Genomic DNA, 6000 nt, shown 5'->3' with positions numbered 1-6000 from the left:
CTTAATGTGTGTTTTTGTTTGTTTCGGGGGGCGCTTCTCTTTTGATTTGACATTTGTTTTGTTGAGTGGAGTCTTAGAAACAATGAGACTCAGTTTCTGTGACCAGCTGTGTTATCCGTGTTTGGGCACTAGTGATAGAAAATGAATATACAAACCTTTCCAGCCAGCTTGAGGTTTGCTCGGAGTAATCAGTATGTTTTATTCTGTTTATAAGAGAGTTGATGTGTTTTTCTTTGTTAGTTTAGTTTTGTTTTGTTTTGAAAAGGGATTTGAATCTAGAGTCTGGGATTTTTTAGTTTAACCACTAATTTCCCTTCTCTCGCCCTATCTAAAATTAAAGGTCTTGACCAGATGATTGAGAGAGAGAATAGCTCTTAGCTTTGGAGTCTGCCTGCCTGCATTTGAGCCCTGGGCCTCAGAGCTTTTTTAACTCTGTGCGCTTAGGCAGGTTGCTTAACCACTCTGTGCCTCAGTTTCCTGATCTGTAAAGTAAACGTCTACTTGTAGGATTTGGAGGAAGATTAAATAAAATAATACAAATAAAGTTTTTAAAACAGTGCCTGCCACATAAGTACAGTTTTATCATCATCATCATCTCTTAAATTTCTGCTACTTCTTTGAATCAGAGGAATTATTTCTGATGCTACTTGACCTTAGTATTGGACAGGCCAAAAAATTCATTTGGTTTTATTCTGTAAGATGGCTCTAGTAGTGCCTCTCTTTAACGTCATTCAAAACAATTTTGTTAGATTGTATTGTGAAAACTGTCATATCAGCATGCATTTTAAAAAACTTACCAAAATTGGTAAGATTTTGTGTGAAGTGAAGGTCACTTAGTCGTGTCTGACTCTTTGCGACCCCAGGGACTATACACAGTCCATGGAATTCCTCAGGCCAGAATACTGGAGTGGGTAGCCTTTCCCTTCTCCAAGTGATCTTCCCAACCCAGGGATCAAACCCACGTCTCCCACATTGCAGGCGGATTCTTTACCAACTGACCTACCAGGGATGCTGAAGTTTTTGTGTAGCTATTTTAATATTGAAAATGGATGGGGAAAAGCAATGTTTTCAGTGTATTATGCTTTATTATTTCAAGAAAGGTAACTTGAAAATGTAGCTGAAACACACACAAAAAAATAATAATAATTTGTGCAGTGTATGGAGAAGGTACTGTGACTGATTGCACTTCTCAAAAGTGGTTTGTGAAGTTTCGTGCTAGAGATTTCTTGCTGGATGATGCTCCATAGTTGAGTGGACGAGTTGGAGTTGATAGAGATCAAGTTGAGACATTAGTTGAGAACAGTCAGTGTTAGACCACCCGGGAGACAGCCTACATACTCAAAATATCCCAGTCAAGCATTGAAAATCATTTGTACCAGCTTGGTTATGTTAATCACTTTGCTGTTTGGGTTCCACATAAACGGAAAAAAAAACAAACAAATGACTTTATTTCTGCATGGCAATTCTCTACTTTAAGGAAAATGTTTCATTTTTAAAACCATTTGTGATGGGCCATGAAAAGTGGATACTGTACAGTAATGTGAAATGGAAGAGATAGTGAGGCAAGCGAAATAAACCACCACCAACCACACCAAAGTATGGTCTTCATCTATAGAGGTGATGTTGTGTATATGTAGGATTGGAAGGGAGTCCTCTCCTGTGAACTTCTTCCAGAAAACCAAGTGATTCATTCCAACAAATACTGCGCCCAGTTAGACCAACTGAAAGCAGTGCTCATGAAAAGCATCCAGATCAAGTAAAAAGAAAACATAATCTCCCATGAGGATCACACAAGACCGCGTGTTTCAAGGATGACCAGGCAAAAGCTGTGCAGCTTGGTCAGCAAGTTCTGATCCATCTGCCATATTCACCAGACATTGAAACTTCCATTATTTCAGTCTTTACAAAATTTTCTCAATGGAAAAAATTTCCATTTCTTAGAAGACTGTAAAGGGCATCTGGAACAGGTCTTTGCTCAAAAAGATAAAAAGTTTTGGGAAAATGGAATTACAAAGTTGCCTGAAAAATGGCAGAATATAGTGGAACAAAACTGAATATGTTGTTCAATAAAGTTCTTGGTGAAAATGAAAAAGATGTCTTTTCTTTTTACTTGAAGAAGTGTTTTGGCCAGCCTAACAGATTCATTCTGATTCCCCACTTTGTGAATTAGCCTTTTCTTTTTCCTTAATTTTCTCCTTTGGAAAGAAATTCAGAATCACAGATTAGTTTGTCATCCCCACCAAGTGCCTACTTTTTAACCACCTTCTGTATTGTGTATACAAGAAATATAAATTCATTCTAATTAGAAAGGGAAAGTGAAAATCCATGTGTCCCCACTAGAAAAGCCCAAACTAAATGTTTTAACCCAAAGGTATAAATATAAAAGCTCTTATTATTCTCTTTAGAGAAAAGCCTTCATCAAAAGAATCCATATCTGCAAATTTAAATTTTAAGTGTAAGGCATTAGTAAGGTATTTATTAGCAACTTCAGTGGCTGTTTTAGAAGCATATTTTGAAAACACTTCTGGCAAAAAATAGTGAGAGGTGCTGGCATCTCTCAGATTTAAGATAATTAGTTTTCAAATTGCCATAGCTAAAACAGTTCAGGTGACAGAGGGATCAGTTGTGACATCTACTCCAATTTTCTTTTAGACACTAGACTCAAGGACTAACTATTGCTATTCTATATTAGTAGTTTTGATGCAATTCATATTTTATAAATATTTATAAGGCAATCAGTGGGCTTTAAGAAAGTAACTTCCCACCATTTAACATTTTAAATATTACTGTTTTTTGTTGTTAAATTTGTAAGCCTATTTTTATTAAACTGACTTGTTAAAAAAAATTGTTTTCTTTTTATCTAAATCACTTTTTGTGGTTGTATTTTAAAGGGTATGGGGCTATAGGGGAAATATAAAGAAGAGTTTTTAGCAACTGGCTTAACCATCTTAAAATTGCATGGGAGTGGACGGAGAATTTAGGTTGGTGGTTAAGATTATTATCCATATTGTTCCAAAAGGATGTGTGTATACTTCCCATGAGAGGTGTTTCTTGAGGCAGTTTTTTGATTTGGGGATGGATTTTGAAAGCCTTCTTACACTTTTTCTTAATCTCTTACCCTTTTCCTATCACCTGCTATTTCATTTAAATAATACTTTTTTCTGAGATAAATGCTGAGTATTTCAACAGTACCGAAAAGTATGAACTAAAAATCCTAAACCAGTAGTAAACCACTAAACATCTATTCGTGTAATCTTGCAACCTATTCAGGTAGTCATTCTATATCAGTCCTGTCCTTTTCTTTGACAGAAGTTTAGTTGGTTGTGGGTGACACTCTAGCTCCTTCTTGGAAAGAGTTCTCAGAGAAACTGATTTGGCTCCAAAGTTTTTCTTGAATTCTGTATCCCCAAGAGAGCATTGTCCTCTGAGCTATCTCTTATTTTGTTGAATGGCAGAGCTTTCCAAAACATATTACATCAAGCTTAACTCTCCAGATATTTTAATGAAACTGCTGAAGTGACAGAAAAAGCCAATTGGGATTAATCTGGGAATGCTTTCAAGAAGGAAAATAAAGACTTTGTAAGAAAAGGAGAAAGAAAAAAATCTTTTTTCATTCTCCATCGCATTTATCACCATCTAACATCCTACATGTTTTATTTTCTTACCCTGTTTATAGACTGTGTCATCTCATGGGAATGTAAGCTGCAGCCAGACATGTGTTCCCACTGCTAGGACAGTTTTTGATATATCACAAGCACTCGAATATTTGTTGAATGAATGATAGTACTGAAACCAGATGTGATTTTTTTTAATACTAGAATTTAGCTTTAAATTATATAATAAGACAACACTTAATTGAATGGACTGGAGCTCAGCACTTTATTAGATCTCTTTATTACACACCTCATAGGAGAAGAAAGGGGGAAGCTCAACTAAGAACACTCCTATCTGTTCTTTCTCTTTGAGCTTTTGGACCTTTGCCCCAAAGTTATCAGGTTCCTGGATTGTTGCTTAGAGAACCTACAAAATTAACAGTCAACTTGGGGCTTTAACATGTTGACATTTAATATTTTCCCAGAGAATCGAAAGGGCACAGTTTCCTTGATGTATTTGACAAGAGAAAACAACAAGAAAAGTATACTTTTTAGTTCATAATTTTATAGGGTGGCAGTGTTAAGAACCCTGTAGTTTGATTTTAGTGCCCTGGTTTAGAGTCTATAATATCACCCCTAACTGTTGGACCTAAAGGTCAGGCCTGTAATTGCTTTCAGGTGGGGCACCCCCAAGCAGTGCCTTTGAGAGACAGAACATAGTGATCTGTGTTTGTACTTCAGAATAAAAGATTAATTTTGCTGAGGAGAGTGCATGTGTGATTCTGGAGGGGGGTGGGGGTGGGGGACAGAGGAGGGTTTGAAGCACTGTGCAAACATTAGTTAAGATTAATAGTAAATGTTCCTTGATTGTCTTCTCTTTACATAACATTCTGTGAATTTTACAGAATTTGTTTAGGCCAAATTAATGATGGCAGTAAAGGCAAAGGTAATGAATGCAAACACAAACTCGTTATGTATAAACGCAAGCCTGCGAAGGGGATCTTCATGTGAAAAGAAAGGTGCTTTCCTTTTACTGTCTGTTTAATGAACTGCTAGAAGTTTACCATACCCATTTTCTCTCTCCTTAATCATTGAACACCTCTGTCCAGCTGCTTACCATGTTCCCCAGCTCCCTTTCAGCTGTAGATGGTCATGCAGCTAAGTTCTGACTATTAGCATATGAGCAGAAATCATACATGTCATATTGGCATAATGTCCCACAGAGGAACACTCGCCCTTTCCCCCTTCCCTGTGGCTAGAATGTAGATAGGATGGTAGGAACTAGAGTCATATCAAAGTGGACATGGGAGCCAAGGGGTGAGGGTGATAGAATTGTGCTACTCTTGGAAGGTTATGTGAAAAAGACATTGGATGGATATGGGGAGTATTCTTTGTTGTAACAGTGCAGGCTGTAACCTGGCTAATCCTTACTTGCTCCTTCACTTAGTCTCACCAGACCTTTATTTTGTGCTCACTGCAAGTCAGGCTTTATGCTAAGCAGCAGAGCTGTCACAAGGAGTCATTCCTGTTCTCACGGAAAGCGAAACTATACCATAGTTCAGTGGTTTCAGTCTCTATCTAGTTAGGATTATTTGATCAGCTTTAGAGGGTGCAGGAGAGGCAGAAATGGAGAATCAAGAAGAACTTTAGACTGTTCTTGTTTTTCTGAATACCTGGATTTTCTCTGGTCCTGAGAAGTATCAAGATTGTTCATTTGTTCAACTAATATTTGAGGGTCTATTAGATGTCAGACTGAGGACAAACTACATAAAAATACATTCAAGCATCTTCATTGTGGTTGATACAGACACATAATGAGATAAATATAGGATAGTGGTAAGTTCTAAGGAGAAAAAGTAGGAAAGGAAGATAAGAAATGTCAGGGGTGGGAGAAGGAAGGTGGCTGATGGTTTTGATCCAGAAACCAGAGAAGATCTCATTAAGAAGGAAATCTTTGATCAAAGTCCAAGAAGAGGTGAGGGAGTCAGGGGTAGTGACTTAGTTGTTATTTAGTTGATTCTTAGTCAAGGCAATTCAGGAAGCATATGAATGATATGGTAAAGATCTCAGATTCCCTGCAGGAGGAGTAATTCAAGCAGAAATAGCTAAAGGTACAAACTTTTAAATTGCATGTTCTTTAGTCTCTGCAGGAGCTACAATAATAACTGAGGTGTTACACAGATGGAGACAAGAAATGTCAGTTGCTAACAATTTTGTGGATTACCACCTCCAGGAAATGGGCCACTTGGAGAACCGATCAATAAGGAGAGTTCAACTCAATATTTCATCTAATACAAGTTTAGTTTACGGCAGAAAATCAAAGGTGAACTGTTCGGATGAAGAACCTACAGGCAAATTTACCTTAATGTCTAGCTCTGTCTCTGTTATATTCCATTCAACAAATACT

The sequence above is a fragment of the Cervus canadensis genome, chromosome 4 (assembly GCF_019320065.1).
Source record: "Cervus canadensis isolate Bull #8, Minnesota chromosome 4, ASM1932006v1, whole genome shotgun sequence".
In the NCBI taxonomy this organism is placed as follows: domain Eukaryota; kingdom Metazoa; phylum Chordata; class Mammalia; order Artiodactyla; family Cervidae; genus Cervus; species Cervus canadensis.
The sequence above is the reverse complement of the archived record's forward strand: the minus strand, read 5'-3'. Positions refer to the sequence as shown.